Source organism: Sphaeramia orbicularis, chromosome 12 (assembly GCF_902148855.1).
Source record: "Sphaeramia orbicularis chromosome 12, fSphaOr1.1, whole genome shotgun sequence".
Lineage (NCBI taxonomy): Eukaryota > Metazoa > Chordata > Actinopteri > Kurtiformes > Apogonidae > Sphaeramia > Sphaeramia orbicularis.
Genome location: NC_043968.1, coordinates 35,674,460 through 35,692,179, shown reverse-complemented (window position 1 = coordinate 35,692,179; position 17,720 = coordinate 35,674,460). Strand labels below are relative to the sequence as shown.

The 17,720-nt window shown below is 38.0% G+C and overlaps 1 protein-coding gene across 1 annotated transcript in view; it reads left to right on the top strand.

Moving 5' to 3' along the window:
- The first annotated feature begins 1,053 nt into the window (after window positions 1–1,053).
- Window positions 1,054–17,720, top strand: part of plxnb2a.1 (plexin b2a, tandem duplicate 1) — a 245,321-nt gene continuing 228,654 nt past the window's right edge. The window contains exon 1 of the mRNA XM_030149192.1: window positions 1,054–1,532. The gene's annotated coding sequence lies outside the window, so the exon portion shown is untranslated. The remainder of the gene's footprint in view (window positions 1,533–17,720) is intronic.

Sequence of the window (17,720 nt, the reverse complement as noted above, 5' to 3'; positions counted from 1 at the left end):
AATCAAATAATATGTGATCCAATTTTTATTTAGTATTTTGAAAAAAACAAAACAAAACAAAACAAAACATATTTTGTGTTTTTTGCAACAAAAAAATGTAGTGACATCATGATGAAAAGAGATCATTTAAAAGGTTAAAAAAAATCTAAAATGGATAATTATTTGATACCAATGATAATTAGGGCTAACCTTGATTTACAAAAATAAAATCAAATTAGAGCAGAAAAATAAATCAATATATAATATTTAATAGTTTGATTTATAGGTGTGCATTTTACGCACACTTGGTGACAGATGCTAGTATTTTTGAACATTTGACCTAGTGCTAAAAATAATAATGCAAATTAACCAGTGTTGGAGTTAATCATTGACATCTGCCAGGATGAAAAAATCAGATAATATGTGAACCACTTTTTATGTAGTATATTGAAAAAATAATAATTTTTGGTGTTTTTTTGCATCAAAAAAAAAAAAGTGTTTACATTACAAACACAGCATTTACAGGGTTATAAAATGTGACAATTATTGAGTATTTGGTATTTTTATTTACGGCTCAAGTTGATGAAATAGAAACAAGTGTAAAAGAATTAAAAATAAACTGTATGAAAAATTTTTTTGACATTATTCTTGCTTCGTGCTTAGTTAGGGCCTTGGTGGACGGGATACCAGAGGGTTAAACAAACGGTGTTCAGCTGAGAGGACATTTTTGTAGCGCCATGGAAAATAGGTTCATTAAAAAAAAAATAAAAAAAAAATAAATAAAAATAAAAATCGTTTTCCTGAGTTTTTTTTTTTTTTTCATGCCTAAAGAGGAATAAAAACACTCAGAAAAAAAAAATCTTAATGAAGATTCTCATAATTCATGCTTGAAAGGGTTAATTTCGCCTTCTATCAGCTTTTATTTTGAAAGGACCCCAGCCTCAGTCCTGTTGGTACATGAGCTAAATGTCTGTACTTTGACGGTAACGTGTGATAACTAACAGGCATTGGGGGTTATTGGGAGGAGAAGGAGGAGGAGGAGGAGGAGGAAGAGGAGGAGGAAGAGGAGGAAGAAAAGCCCACATCCCCACACTCGTCAGTTTAGTTGCGTATCGCGCCGTTTCCTGCGGCTGAGGACTGGACTGAGTGTTTGCGCTTCGTGTTCGCACTGGATAGAGAAAACACACACACACACACACACTCAACTGGAAGTGTGTGTGTGAGAGAGTGTGTGTGTCATGAATTGTACCTGAGCCGGGCATGTGGGTAGTTAACCGGGTTCCTGGGCGTGGAAAGGAGGCAGAAAGCCCCTGCTCTACTTGTTAGTGTTGGAATATTGTTGAAGTAAACTTCAGCAGTGACTGCGCAACTGGACCAGCGTCCGGGTTGAGCCATTAAAAGCGCTTTCCTCTTATCAGGATGTAAGATTTAGGAACTTTTTTTTTTTTGGGACGAGAGCTGACACAGAAGAGGACTTTTAAAATCTCTGAGGAATATATAAGAGAAAAAAACAAGACGGTTCATTGATAGAGAGCCCGGCGGCGCATCCAGGGGTAAGCAGCAGGACTGACTCCACTTTGACTTCCACAGGAATATTCAACACTTTACATCCTTTTACTTGAAGTTTCTGTCTGTTTTCCCTCTTCAACAAACTCCAACGAGCCTCTTACGACAGGGAAAGCTGTAGGGGATTGGTAAGATTTGTAAGAGACTCGTGATTTCTTATCAGTGCGTCGCGGATGTAATGCGTCCACGACTGTTTAAGAGAACGTCACACTGAACTCCACTTAAAAAACTTAGAATTAAAATATTGATCGATTATCGGGGTAAAGCAAGAGCGTTGCACAAGGTTTTCTGGGATGTATTGCAACTAGGAAAGAGCTGCGGTGAATTCGGCTTTGAGGGTTTTTACCATTAAGCAACTTTAAGTGATAAAACTTCCAAATTGTTTTCGTTGTACGCCATTAACTCCAATGGCGCTGCGTTAACATTTAGTTGCATATTAGCGCCGTTTGTTAAGGGAGTGTGGTGTGTGTGTGAGTGCGGAATTATGTAAAACTTTACATTGTACTTCAAACACACTCTTGATGTTTTTTTGGTTCGAAAGCGAAAGAGAAACCGATTATTGTTGCAGGACTTTGAATGTGTTTTTGATTGTGACAGTCTGAACAAATGGGACCCAGTGGAATGTGTTGGGACTAATGGATACACAGAACATCTGGAGCCTCAGCTAGTGGGCTGATCCTGCTCATGATACTATGACATTACTTGGATGGATCCCAGTGTTCAGCTTTATACATGCACCAGTTAGTATTTTCCAGATTTCCTGTATTATGTCAGAGTGATACCTGGAAAAGGAACTCTCATATCATTCTATAACCCACTATGATGTAAAAGCACATCTTCCCATTCCAGCATTAGTCAGAGGTCTGTGTACATCTCAGCAGCTGAACAGGTCATGAATGTTTGTCAGATATTTGACTCCAAAGGTCACAAAAGTCATACACGTATACAGCTGTGCATCTCTAAAAATCATTGTGCTTTTGGCTTAAGCTTTCCTGTAGCTACATGATGGGGAGGTAATTGTCCATGGTGTCAGTTAATGGATTAGAAAAGCCTCCACACTGCACCTTGAGCCCCAAAGCCATAAAACCATTATAGCTGCACCGACACTGCTATGTTTTGACTCCGGTTGTTTGATGTTATCGCTTATATGATGCTCAATCAGTCAAGCGTATCTTCTCAAGGCTTCATAAAGAGTTCTGGAGTAGTTAAGAGCATCCCTCTGTTCACTGTAGTCTCTGGTGGGAGGTTTGGACATGTTTACTCTTGTGTAGGAATATCTCATAAGTACAGGATCTCTCCCTAGGTAGAAATCTATGAAAAATGATAGATAAGAATACTTTTCTAATACAAAACTTCCACTAAAGTGCAGGCTTCGGCTCTCACTCTGTCAGTATAAATGATGAAAATGTGTCTCGGCGCACATCTCACTCGCTTGTTCCAAGGAAATAACATTTCTTATGTGTTCCCAAAGCAATCGAAGAAGTGTCCTTTTGAATACGCACTTCAGTAAATCCTTTTTTGCCAGGAGCCAGGATATTTCTCTGAAAGCCTATTCTGCACATGCCTCTGCACACATAACAATAAAGGCAATAAAGACTCTATCTCCTCTTGTTTACATAATCTTCGGACTTGTTGGATGCGTTTCCTTAAAGATCATACTGATATCTATTGGAGGAAGGAATATATCTCCTTGGTTACTTATTGGGCAGACAGTTTGAGGACTTACTTTTAGCTCAACACACACAGAGGGAGGCAAATGTAAGGGCTGTGACCTCTTTTTTGTCAAGTATTCATACTTCTCAAAATCTGCTATAGGGTCAACAGGTTAACTAGATATTTTGGATGAATTCAGCTAGACTGGATGTTTTGCATTCAGTAACAGAGTACAGGCTGCACACGGTTAGCTCTCTATCGCTCTCTTTAAATGGACTTTAGCCTCTTGGGATGTTCAGGATAAAAACTACCTACTTAAGGGCATTTTGAACTCTTAGTTTGTTTGCTTGGGTCTGAATCACTGGATGAGTTATTAAATGCATCGTTGCAGCTTTCCAAACAAATTAAACCAAGGATAAAAATGCACCAGAGTCCAATTCAGCTGGACTAAACTGGATAGGTTCTGTCAGTTTGCTTTTGTCTGAATCTGATGAGTGTGAAAACTTGGTGTGATTTCAACTTAAGAGTGAAGCTGAACGCATCAGTGCAAACTGTGTTGAAACATTCAGTCTGCTTATTGGGTTGATGTGTCTGGAGCAAGAAAATAAAGGCAGGAAGAACTTCCTGCAGTCTCAACTGGTCCAGATTTGTGGGAGAAGAATGTTGCTGTACAGTTGATCTCCTCTCTTATCCCAGAATGCAAAGCACATCTGGCTGCAGGAGTAGCTTTAGCTTGAACTTGTAGTGTTTCCTGGTAGTTTGTAGATCATGCACAAGAGCAAGTACCACCAGAGCAGAAAACAAAATACTGTTTGATTCAGACTCAATGCTATAGGTGTGAAAGCTTCTGAAACACCCTTTTTATACTTAATTTTCTCATACGTGCAGATCAGCAGCTTTTGAGTCAAAAACCTAACTCTAGAATAAACAATACTACACATGTACACTTCACCACACTTGTACAGAGATATGTGTTTGTGTCCTTAGGTTGCTTTCATACCTGAAATTTGTCTTCAGCTGGATCAGATACAGATGAAATGATTAAATGGTGAAAATAGTTAGTACATTGTAAGAGCAGATAACATTCAACTGAAGTAGATCAGCTGATATATCTATTAAAACGACAAAATGCAAAAAAGTGCACAGATATACAGTATGTTCAGTGTATCAACTAGCTTATAACACTCGGAGGACTTCACAAGTGAAAGACAATGTTTGCCATGTATTTTTATAGTCTAAGTGAACAAATACACAATCATGTCTCACCTTTGTTTAACTTTGACCTGAACCAGCCACTAGATCTTACACCAACCCAATCCCATTTGGCTCCGCCCACTTATATTTTAACCTCAGGGAAACATTTATGTAGTGACATACATGCAGGCAGGAGTTGTAGCGTCTGTACATTAAAATCGCCTCTTCAGTCAGTCTATCACAAACCAGTTTGAGAGGAATGCAGGCGGGCTGCTGTGACAAACTGCTGTAGCTGTTTGTTTTTGTACAGAAAGTTGTCACTGAGCTGCACCCTGAGGCCGACAGTAAATACACTGGAATGAAAGAGATCATCCACACATACAGTGAGGATTCATTGTCTCTTGCACCACCATTCTTCCTTACTTTGCTACTACACTGGTACACAATGAAGAATTGTATCTGATATTTAAAAAAAAAGAATTTGAGTCTTTATTAAAAATGATCAAATTGTTGATAAGGTGGTTACAAAACAACAAGTATGATTAAAGATACAAACAACATTTCATTACGTTTCTGTGTCTGCATAGCTACTCCAAGCTGCACAGTTGGACATGTTTGTGACCTTTGACATCATTTGTGTCAGTACTTACTTGACAGGAGCTGGGTTTCCAGTACAGTTTTCCACAAAATAAAAGAGATATTTATACAATTTAGACAAATTATATTTACTACTTGTATGTGTTTCCATTGAACAGAGGCTTCTGTTGCTTAATTCTAATATAGTCCCGTCTACCTGTCTCGCAATATGTAGTAATTGTCGCAGAGAAAGAGAGACAGGGGTGCGGTCCGTGCGTACCTCACAATTTCACTCTGCAGGCGCGCCTGATTGTCCCAAGGCAAAGACCTTATTTATGGCAGCGGCCATGCATAATTGATTTCTGGGAGAGAATTGTACAGAATTCACCAGGTTGTTGATCCAGAATTTCCGAATGACCTGGGCAACATTTAATGAACTGTTATGTTGTTGAGCCTCTCGTGGCACTGGACTTGTCATGCTCGTGACTAGTGAAAATGCGTAAAATGTGTTTCCACTACACTTTTGCACAATGCTTCTATATCGAAACATGTCAAAAACCACCTCATGAGAGTGTAATAACTTTTTGTGATCTTTGACAGCTTTTGCCATATCTCTGTGTTTCCATTACCAGTTTTCTATTGTGCAGTTTACATTATGCACATTTCTGAGGGTAATGGAAACCTAGCTAGTGACATGCAACTGTTTCTTCTTCCCTGAACTTAAGTTTGACACATACTGAAAACCTTTAGTCCAATTTCAGTATTTGGGGGTAAATACCGTCTATTAATTACATTTTAACACAGACATAGGCCAAATAGATCAGATAAAAATACTTTAAACTAGTTATGCAAAGAATGCGGAACAAGAAATGCGCTGAATGGGTTGTTTTATAGTTAAAAATACACTTGTCCATGTTTTGTGACCAGCTGTAAAGGAGTGTGTTTTCTTAATCAGAGCCAACACACTGTGTTTGCAGCATTTCTAGACTCTGCTATTAGTCATAGGTTGACATAAATGCAGATACTGATTAAAGCTGCAGTGCATGATTGTTGTATTTGTGTTTTTAGTGTCACTGGGCAAAAAATCCACAATAACCTTTCAGGATATTGTAATTCAAGTGGTCTGAAAGGACATATGTCTGCATCTACTCCTTTCCGGTGTTTTCAGGCTGTAGAAAATCTATGCTGTGACACCCATATTTGATCTAATCACAGACCTTTTCAGATGGGTAGGAGGTTAAATATGCCACTGATGGCTGTACTTACCAGTCGCTGATCAGATTCACCCAGATGTGACCTTGACGTGATTCTACTGCTGGTTTTGGGTCTCACCATGGAAACTCTGAAAAATAACTTCCCTTTTCCATGACACCAGGAAACAATGTCAGATCCATCTATCTTTATATCCAGTCTTTTATGTGGACTGAGAGGAGAGAGTGGCAGAGGGAACGTGTGTGAAATTCTGGCATTTTTTTTCTCCTGATTTTGCTCCAGTAGCTTTAAATTTGTGATCAATAAGAATTTTTTTTTTTTTTGGATTTTTTTCCAGAAGATGTCCTCATTTTGGAATTAAAGAGACTTTTTTTTGTATTTATATTTTATAAAGTTATTTAATTGGCTGATTTGTTAGTTTTAGTGCAAACCAATAAATCAACTTATGACAAATACAAGGATCAACTTTTATGAGGGTGATTTTGTTTTGTCATTTTGTATAGTACAATGTTGATTAAAGTGAGTTTTCAGTGACAACATATGACGTTAAGTGCTGAGCATATGTGAGGGTTAAAGTTTGTTGTGCAGCAGACTGTTCCTCTGGCTGCCTAACACAGCATTACCTGCTTTAACCCATGATCATAGGCTGTGAAATTGAAAAACACAATGTTAGAGATGAACAGTGTGTAACAGATGGACGCCTGTCTGCTCAGACCTGGTGCACCATGTGTTCAGCCACTTTATGGATCTGGAAAGTAAATATTGTCTTTTGACTAGACAGTTGTTTCTGTGCTGAGATAATGTTTGTTTGCTGCTTCATCATTACTTACCTTATTCATATTCATTTCTCTGCTTACTTGAAGTGGACACAAAACCCTCTCAGATTGTTGCATTATAGAGCACATGTTTAGTAGAAACCCACGTTAAAACCATATTAGTGTGATGCTTTTCTGTTGGAACCTTGTGGTTGATTTTAGTCCAAATGAACTGTTGAAAACCAAAATTAAGTCTCTTAACTTCCCCTCTTACACTTAGAGGCTGAAATTAAATTATCCCTCATAACTTGGCTGAGAGCACAAGCGAGAGAAGGGAATAGACTTTCCCCTTGTTGTAGTGATTAAACACCGGAAGAGGCTGCAGCCTTTGGAGGTCAGAGGTCAAAGTGTAGGGAGTCAATGGCAGGGATCATGAATGCAGAGTCACACAGACATTCAGCGAGCGACTTGGACATAAGTGTGTATTTGTGTTGTGTATATTTGTCTTTGGCAGGAGATTTTCTTGTCTGGACTCACTCATTTTCATGTTTGTGTGGAACCATTCATGCTGTCAGGACAAAGTAGTCTGGCAGTTTTAGGCTTTCAGCCTAAGGGAGGGTTTAAGACAGAAGTCAGGTTTTGATAAAAATGATTTTTCATAAAATCTCTGAATAGTTTAGTTTCAATTCACTGCTGTTGTGTGAATAAGAATGGATATATGGTAAAAACTGATGCTCTGATAAAATGAAGAGAATCATTAAGGGAAGATGGCTGACATTAAACATAAGAGTAGTTTTGAAACCAAGTTCTTTTGGGGGATTATTCTTAAAAAGTAGATGGAAGTGACAGGAAATTAGAGTGAACTGCAAAGGGGTTAATTAGAACCAGGATAGCGGAGCCCAAACCCCTGCTCCTGCCACATGCTGAACATTAGAACATTAGACTAGCTGACAGGAATTTGACAGAACATTAGCTCACATATATCTCAAGTTTTCATCTGCACTGTTACTTATCAAACCTTTTCTCTTAAGTAAGTTTTATTTTATTTTTTGGCATATTTGCACATTTTTCTGCCCTTTTTGATTAAACAGATACTTTGTATGATCTAAAATTGGGCAAAAATGTTGACATATAGAATAACAAACCTTATGCTTTCCACTACACTTTCTGCACCATCTATTTATCCCTTTCTCTTCTCTATGATGTTGTGTAGTGCTGGATATACTGATACAGATGGATTTTTTTGTTATGTATACAACATGCATGTATGTTGTTTTCCTGCTATTATTGATAATGTTGCTGTTATAATGTAGAGAGTATTGGTTGTGTTGGTTGTTCCTTGATTTTTTTTTCCTCATTGTTGATGTGTTTTCCCAGATTTCCTTTATATTATAATGAGGACACTCACTTGTGCAGACTGCTGGTAATAAACAACACCAAACTGTCAGAAATGTACAGGGTAAAAGCGTTCCACATTCACTTGTCCCACTGTGCATCTTTTTTTTTTATCTTGGAGTGTTTTTTGTCTTGTTAGTGTTTTTAAAAAATGCAGCTGCCTCCAGAAACTTCAAAAATGTCCCTTTTCGTTTTGCACAGGACTTGTGTAGGATGCAGGTACCTGTGTGTGAGAGTAGCTTTCAAGAATGGCATGCAGTAATTATTGCCGAGTATTACTCTTGTAAATTAGACCCATATTTAAATGAATATACACTGTAACACATCAGTGCTTTAATGTCAGTCCAGGCAAAAAATGGGTCTGCAAATTTGCAATGTTCTTGCATGCATTTACTTCTAAATAAAAAAAGAATGATGATATATCGTGAATGTACAGTAGGGGTGTAATGGTGCACTTGTTTGTACTGAACCGTTTCGGTTTGGGGCTTTCGATAGAATATGGAGGAACGGATACATTTAGCCTATGTGAAGTACGCAGTCACTTGAGAAGCAGGGTGGCCGCAAGCAGAACCCATGTGCAGGGTTTCCCCTATGTATGCCATGTCGCGGCTGAATTCTCAGTGCCGCTGCAAAAACCCCCCAAAACACTTTATTTTGAGGCTGGGGCACCGATAAGGGGGGGTAAACATGACAACAGAGAGTATAGTAGAGAGCACAGAAGCTGGGTTGGACGTTCAAAGCATGTTATGTTTCACTTTCAGTTTTTGTAGCTATGAAGCCCCCCCCCATGTAACTCCCCCCTTTCCCTGGTCTCCTTCACTGTACCAAAAACTTATTGAAAATGTATTGAACCGAAGACCCCTGTACCGAAAACGTACCAAACCAAACTCTTTCTGCACCGTTACACCCCTAATGTACAGTGCATTCTTTGGAGATGACAGAAGTTGTCTCTAAAATGTAAAATATGATAGTTATTAGACTGGGGAGCTGTTTTGAAGAAGACTAGTGTTCCCTTCTGTTTATCAAAGAAAATGAAGAAAAAAACAAGTAATGCTGCCTTACTGAGTGTAAAAGTGTGGCTTTTTGAATGTGTTTGTTTTGGAGCTGAAGTTGATTTTAGTGGTGATGCAGATGAATGTAGAGGTAGAGATACTAGGGGTGTCATGATAGTGGAACTTCACTGATTAAAAAGTTTTTATATTTGATCCCACAGGAAAAACACTGACCCTGAGGTCATGCATTTTATTTTTTAATCAAAAAATAAATTGAATCTTAAGGCAATAACGTACAGCTTTTCTTTCCTTGGCTACTACAATATCCAAAAGTTGAGGTTTAAGCTCATGCCTCTGACAGTCACACCAGTCAAAGTATTCTCCTCATTGGCTCAAACTCTGCCATCTGATTCCTCAGGCCTGTTCACTCTGAGGGGATTATCTTGGCTGTGGGACTGACAACAGGACAACACGCTCATCAACAGTTTACCGGGAAGTCTTGTCAGTGATGTTGAAATGGGGGCTCTCACCAACTTTTTGCATTGCTGTGTGAGGGTCAGCATGTTGGTCCTTCAGGTTCTTTGTTCAATGCATTGTATTACATTTTTAATTACAACTGCACCATCACTTCTATATGGGACTGTTTTAATCTTTTACGCTTTTTTGGTCATTCACCTCAAACTTGAAGTATTTCCTAAACATCTGTTGTCAGTTATTCATATCTGTTAAATCTGTTGTATGATGAGGTCATTGCCTCACTTGTGTTTAGTCTTATAGGAAACACTGATGAATATAAAGAAAACATTGGACTTTGAAAACAGTTTTCCACTGTATGTCTAAAAACAACAATAAAACAATAAGTAGTCGTTGGGGGTGCAACGATACAGGTAGCCCACGGTATGGTCCGTACCACGTTTTTTGGACCACAGTTTCAGTTTGGTTTCATTATGTGTTTTGTGCATAAAGAGCACAGTTTTTTTTTCTCCCAAAATTATATTTTTATTTTTCTTGTCAGCAAAAACTAAATTTCACTGTAGGAACAACTTGTGACACGGTATTGTATGTGTCGGAGTCCTGCACTGGGTTGGGTACTTGCAGGTACTTAAAAGTGAGTTACTGTGTAGACAATGTGTTTTATCACGGGTTGGATCAGGTTGTGGGTCTGATGTGCGTGGGTGCAGACTGGATATGAAAAAACATGTGGGTAGCGGGTTGGGTAGTGGTACTCAGCTTGGTGGTTATGGGTGGGTGCGGGTTTGGAAAAGTGGATCCGTGCAGGACTCGGATGTGTGTTGAGTCTAAAGCTGCTTCTCTGTCCACTGTCTCTCACTGAGGGGCGGGACTTCCTCATGGAGAGAGAGAGAGAGAGAGAGAGAGAGAGAGAGAGAGAGAGAGAGAGAGAGAGAGAGAGAAGGCTTGGCCATATCTTCATGTGTAATTACTGCACAGATGAGACATGACAGTGGAGCAACTTAAACCTTCGTGAGTTCTAAAGCCAAACCCCCCCAATCACTGTTGTGGAGGTGCAACATTGATTGGACATTAACTTACGGGGGCGGGCTTTCACCTGCTCGGATAGGAACACACACTCGGTGGCCTGTAAAGCAGTATATAAAACCAAAAAACCGCAATCCTTAAGGGTGGATTGTCCCATGCAGGGCACACTGAGTGGTACACGGTTTTTCCGAGTACCACTGCATCCCTAGTAGTTGTGGATATTGTGCATAAAAGACCTGTCTAATCAGAGTGTAGGGAGCAGGGCTGCCACTTAAATAATTTCAGTACCAAGTAGCTGTACAGTAACAAATCATATTTCAGTGTTAACTTTCATTTTAACAAAATAAATTACAAACTGGGAAACGACTGACTTCATTATTTCTATCACGAACCATATGATTATACAAAACTGAACAAGTAAATAATTGGATCAAGCATTTGCATCAACAAATTGTGTTAGGCTTTAAGTTTCAGCTGGAGAAAGGACTCCAAAAAGGCTAACGGGTTGATTTTAAAGTGTCTGATAGTGGGTTGTGTGTCCGGAGCAGCTGATTGAAGATGCTGTGTATTCAGACAAGCTTTCCTGTGTTGTGTTTGTCCAGCTGCTAAAGTGTCGGTCTCATTATGTTGCTGTTGTCTGGGAGGCTCAGAGTGAAGAGCTGCGATTAAAGAAACCTTCACACTGATTAATGACCTCTGCTGTATTTTACATGTTCTCTGAGGTTGGCTTTTTTGATCAAACTTGACCTCTGTGGACTTTTCTGTACCATTACAACCACACCACATAATGCAGTATAAGCATAATGCATTAAATATGGGCTTAACTTGTTTACATCCCAGTTTGTAACTTAGAGCAGTCCGGCCCCTTATAGGAAGGTTTTATTATCTTTCCAGTTGTGCATGAAAACATCAATCTGGTAGACTTTCCAGACAATCCCCTCTTTTAAATGGAACTCCTTGCAGATTTTAGGAGAGAAAAAGTCTCTAAACCTTGAAGATGTCTTGATGTGGACTTTGATATCCTTTTTTCTATGTCAGCTTGTGCTGTTAACTGCAATAAATTATTATCCTGTCAATCATTTTGACAGTTATGCAGGTGATGAATTCATTGGTGAGTTGAAAAAGACACATAAGTAATTTTTTCTTTAATTTGATTTAAAAAATGTCAGAAATTCGCCAAAAAAATACAGTAGAAATGCAAAAATGATTGTCCACTTGTTTTTTGACACTTAATCCGAACCCTGAATATTTTCTCTTTTTTGAGGAGACAATGGAAGAAATCATTAAATGTTCACATTTGAGAAGCTGGATGCTGAAAATTGTTTACATTTTTGCTTGAAAATGACCTGAGTGATGAATTGATTGTGGCATGGTTGCATCTTCGTTGTGTGATTGACTAATCCTTTTATCTATGCACATTTTTATCAGGACAGAAATATGAATGGGTGTTGTTCGTGCAGCACAGACATTTTGCAAATTGTTCTTGCCGCCGCTCCATTCTGCCTTCCACATTGCAATCCAAGGGAGGGATGCCTGATGGGGAGAAAAAAAAGCATCACATCAAGTCAGATCACATTGTCTTGCTGATGGAACAATTTGTAAGTCAGTTTTGTCAGAATCACGCTTTTGCAGAACTCCCCTGAGTGTGATGTCTGCAGGCCATCAAAGACATCCGGCATCATTTATTTTACCCCAGATACCCTTTACTTCATCAACATGACTGTGGATACATATACACGTCCTGTCATTCTATCTTTCTGTCCCGCATCCTTGTTTACGGAGATAGATATTTCTCTGTCGAATGAGGAATGATGTGCATTTAGCAACTGTGGTATTGCTCGTCGTCTCCATCTCCGTCGGTTAATTCAGGGTCACGTCAGTCAGTCTGTTCGGAGATGTGAGGCGTCGCTCTCCAAAAAGACAGACTAGTTATTAATTGAATAAAAGGCCGCTGCTTGCTTAGTAAAGAATAGAAAACATGAAAAGAGACGCTAAGACAAAAACGACTGTGGGAGGAGAGCTACAATGGCCCTCAGTCTAATGATTCTAGCCAGCATTTTCTATTTCCATTTAATTTCATACAATGCCTTTAATTACTTGCTATTCTAGTTGCTTAAGTCTATTGTGTGGGTTTATTATAGGGGGTACTGAGGGTTCATTATACACAAAGGCTGTCCGTCTTTCAGATCATCACTTTTTCTTACCAGTGTTCAGTACAGGGGAGTGTTTTTCTTTTTATGGTGAACAAGGCTTATGATCTTACAGTAACAAAACCTGGTCAAATCTTTCCATTTTGAGGCTATTACAACTCAGAACTAGTTTCATTTGTGGGTTTTTTTTGGACAAACTGAATGAATAAAAGGATTCTCATTTAAAGGCAGAAACTTGCAACTGAAAACGAAGTGTCTGCACTGAATATAATCAGTAGCTGAATCTTAAAAAAAACCTTCCACCCTTTGGCTCTTCAATAACCAGCAGTGAGGAACAGGATGCTTTGTGTCAAATCATAAGTAGAGTTACTACTGTTTAGGTTGATGTTGCATCACTTTAATCCTGCTTTGTATTGAATCTAAAGGAACAAAACGGATTCTTTCATCAAAAATTCAGGCTTCTGCTGATACTTGAATTATAGTGTTACTGCAGATTTTGGTTCATTTAAATAAGAATGAAATGTATTTGTATGTAAGTAAATTTGTTTGCAGATGCTTCGAAGATATCTGTCCCCAAACTACAATAAGGAACCCTCATATGATATAATTTACACATGCTAGTGTTTATCTGACTCTAATATGAGTGAATGCATATCTTTGTGTGCACTGTTGGTTTTTCTTTTCCATTAGCAACTGTGTGTGTAATCTGTGTTTTGACTTCTTGGGAACGTCCTAAGGTTGTGTTTGCTGTAGATACAGTAGCAGGTGTGTGAGTTTGTGGCCTTGACTGCTCTGTTTGTTCAGACAGGTGATGCAGATAAAGGTGAAGCTGAAGCACTCCCCTGCTATTTCTACAGTAGAGGTTTTTAGGAAAATGTTACTAACAGTGCTGCAACAACAACTCAAATCAATCCAAATCGATTTTAAAAGAGGTAACAACAAATTCGGCAGTCAATTCATTGGGTCTCAAGCATGTTAGTATTGAGGCATGCCCGCATGCTGTGTAGTGTAACAATGGAAAACATAGAGCAGCATGGCTGAGGCTTCAGATGCAGAGCCAGATTTTTAAAGCTAGGTTTACATTATGTTCCCAGTGGCCACGGCAACCCCGTTTGGCCGAAATGTAGTGCACCGTTTATGGATCAAAACTTGAATATGAAGAAAAAATGGCCAAAATCCCGTGGCGCACTATGTTTCGGGCTAATGGGGCTGCTGTGGCCACCGAGAACATAATGTAAACCTAACTTAAGATAGCCTGCGTGTCATGATTACTTTAGCCCGCTGACACTATCGTTGTAATTATAACATTTTCATCTCTCTCCGTTTTTCAGGCGCCTAGACTAACCTTACCTATCGTTGACCTGAACTAGAGCTTCAGCTGATTAACTGACTCAAAGTGATCCAAAAAAATCATTCAACCACAGTTCTCCTGAATCAGAGCTTTGTTTCCTTCATTTCTCTACTGTTAAACATTGGTTCCACTGTTGTGTTTCACACGGACGCTTATTGTGCCGCACAAAGAAGCTTCAGTTCAGGAAAACTGCAATAGAATATTTCCCTTCAGTCAATTTGAATCGATTAATGGAATCATGAATTTTTGCATTGGCTTCAAGCACCTGATTGATTAATCGGTTGCAGCTCGAACCTGAACTAATACATACAGCGCTAGTTTGATAGCCTATAACCAGAGCTGGTTGAAGACTATAGCTTGCTAGTCTTTAACCATAACCAGTCTAGGTAGCGGGCTAGTGCTCACTATCTATACCCAAAGTCATTGTGGGGATGCAATCATTAGTGACTTGTCTGCAGCCTATAGTGTTTTGGGTAAAATGCCGAACTTTGAGAAATGAGTCTTTTGTGTTTATCAGATGAATCGATTAGTTATTAAAGTAATTTATAGATTAATCGATTGTTAAAATTATTGTTAGTTGCAGTCCTAGTTACTAACATTTTTCACGTCAAGGATTACATGAAAAATGTATTGTAACAGATAATGAATAGTCCTGTCGCCCTGTTTGATCTAATTTCACACTCATGTCTGTCTAAAACTGGAGAAAATTCTCATAAATGGCCTGTGTATACCGTAATCAAACTGGTTCAGGAGGCGACAGTAACCCTGTTGGTATGAAGGTACTTTTTCTTTCATGGCTTCACTGGGGATTTCTGAGCTGATGGAAGACTGGGACTCAGAGGAAAGCCGTCTTTGACAGTGGGAATTTCCAGTGATGTATTGTAGCCTTTTTTGGTGGTCTTTGGATATGAGGTAGCAAGATTATAGTGTGGTGACTTTGAGGTAGTGAGATTTTGGAGAAAAGCTAACCACTCAAAAAAAGAAAACTTATTTTGAAAATAGGCTGATTTCAAACAGAGAACCCATCTGTATCCCAACCACTCTTTTAAATATAAACTATGCATTAAGGTCAACAGACTGTCAGTGTTGAGGGTAGTCATGGTGGTTCTGTGTGGGCTGTAATTAGAACCACTTGTCATCCACTGAAAGGCGCTTTCACACCGGGAGTGTCACGTCAAGTGTGGTGCAGTTTGTCAGGAGGAAATGGCTCTGAAACATGAGGGTTTCTGAGTATGAGGTGGACCATCTGACTGCCAGCACTTACACATACTCTGAAAGCAGATTTGTGTCATTTTAATGTTTACCCTCACTCTTCTTAGTTGGCGTTCAGGCTGAAAGTTAAAACTACTAAATGGATGGTGTTGGTTGGGTTGTACTGTTTCAGGTACACCATGAGACATGAACTGAGATCCAAGTCCAGATATATGTGATGTTGTGCTATTTAGCAAGTTTTTGTCTTTTTTAAAAACTGTAATTAGACGTCAACAATTTCTTTAACTTTCATTCAGGAACATAAATCAGTCTTAACCCTTTCATGCACGAATTATGAGAACCTTAATCAAGATTTTTTTCCTGAGTGTTTTTATTCCTCTTTAAGCATGAAAAAAACAATGTAATTGATTTTTCTTTCTTTTCTTTTTTTATGAACCTATTTTTCATGGAGTTAGAAAAATGTCCACTCAGCTGGACACCGTTTGTTTAATTTTTGAAGCTCAGAAACATGCATTTACTGGCATACTGTGTGAAAACTATTAAATAAAAGCATTTTTAACCTCCTGAGACCCAGCAATAAATTTTTGTCCTCTGTAGGGGACAAAAGTTTGACAGTTTTACTTAAAAAAAGCTGTCCATTGTAAAGGATATCACATTAAAATAAATAAATAAATAAAAAAAATTTTTTAAAAAAATGTCTCAGGAAAAAAAACAAACAAAAGAAAAAAAAACTGTTGTATTATGTAGTTTCCAATCAAGACAATTGTTTAATGGAAAAAAAGCAAAAAATTTCACTTTCCTGGGTCTCAGGAGGTTAATGCTGCTAATCTGATGTTTTCTCGCATTTGAACATACTATAATACTAGTTATTACTCACTCAGATAATATGCAAAAGAAAACAAAAAAACTTTTTTGTTAAAAAAAAACAAACAAACTCTAAATTACAGTCTAATAACAATTAGTAATTGATTTAGTTAAAAGAACAGGAAAGTTACAGGAATGTCAGTGTATGGGATGATGCATGAGCATCCACTGTGTTGGCTGATATGGAACTAAAACAACAAAACCCATGAATATACAAGAGAACAGCTGGAGAATAACTGTCCACTGGAGCGACCACTGTGCATGAAAGGGTTAAAGTCAGAGATGCAGACATTGACATTTTATCCTGACAATTAATGATATCGTCTGACTAAAGAACTTTATATGTGTAAGTGTTTTAACTGACTTTGTTAATAAAAAATACTGTAAGAACAAAACAAACAATTCTAAGACATAATTTAGTGAGTAATGTGCACTTGTATGTGTATAATTAGCTGCTGTATCTCTTTTTAGGATAATGTGGCAGTACTTTGTGTCTGTTTTGCTGGACAAAACCAACACTTTCTGCTTTGTTGATTTCTTGGGTTGTTTTGCTATTTTTAAAAAACTTTAAACACCATCTAAACTGTATGAATCAGTTATAGATCTTTCTACTTTGAAGACTATTGAACCAAAGAGTTAAATCACTTTTCCCTTGAGTAGTAAATGTACAACTAACATTTTGGGTCATCTATTGTATGTTTGATTACAAGAATGTGCAAAATTATTACAAATGAAAGATGTAGTGTCTATATCATCTGCTAAATGTAGCTAAAAAGTAATGGTCTAAATGACTGTTGCTGTGTGAAATAATATAACCATATTTGTTATTAAAACTTAACGGTCATCAACACTCAAATGCCTCCAACTTTTTTTGTGCTGACTTCCAATTTTTCCTCTACATTTAACCTTTCAGAAGTGATTTATCACCATTTATTCTAAAATTATCCTTTGTATATTTCAGTGAAAATCTAGTATTTTTCTATATTTAATTCACTGACCATGTAGATATTCTCTGAAGCTCTTAATAAATTTAAAAGTTACTATATCGAAACAGAGAAAACTGAAGAAAAAGTGACTTTTCAGCAAAATATATAATGAATTGAAATTAAAAACAAGTGTCTCCAATCATTATTATTTGTCAAACTACATGGTTTTATTAGTGAATCATTGTTGCAGAAGATGACAATGTTTCCACGTTCATTATGGAGCCTCCGAACGTCCGAATGGGTCATATCTGATGGCCATGAAAAGATGACAAACTGCATTTTACCCAAATTATTTACACGTATTGATAGGATTAGTAATTCAGAAGATGCTTAATATT